The sequence below is a fragment of the Bombus pyrosoma genome, linkage group LG17 (genome assembly GCF_014825855.1).
Source record: "Bombus pyrosoma isolate SC7728 linkage group LG17, ASM1482585v1, whole genome shotgun sequence".
Taxonomy (NCBI): Eukaryota; Metazoa; Arthropoda; class Insecta; order Hymenoptera; family Apidae; genus Bombus; species Bombus pyrosoma.
The window spans coordinates 5,866,280-5,866,680 of record NC_057786.1 but is presented as its reverse complement, the minus strand read 5'-3'; positions in this window follow the sequence as shown (position 1 = coordinate 5,866,680).

Below are 401 nucleotides of genomic sequence, written 5' to 3'. Positions count from 1 at the left end.
CGTTATATAGTATTACGATATAAAGTTTAACGTTATGTAGCATTACGATTTAACGTATAACGTTATGCAGCATTACGATATAACGTATAACGTTATGTAGTATTACGATATAACGTATAACGTTATGTAGCATTACGATATAACGTTTAGCTATACCTAGCATTACGGTATAACGTATTACGTTATATGGTATTACGATATGACGTATAACGTTATGTAGTATTACGTTATAGCGTATAACGTTATGTAATATTACGTTATAACGTAAGACGTTATGTAGTACTACGTTACAACGTATAACGTTACATGGTAATGCGATATAACGTATAACGATATGTAGCATTAAGATATAACGTATAACGTTACGTGGTATTGCGATATAACGTATAACGATGCGTAGC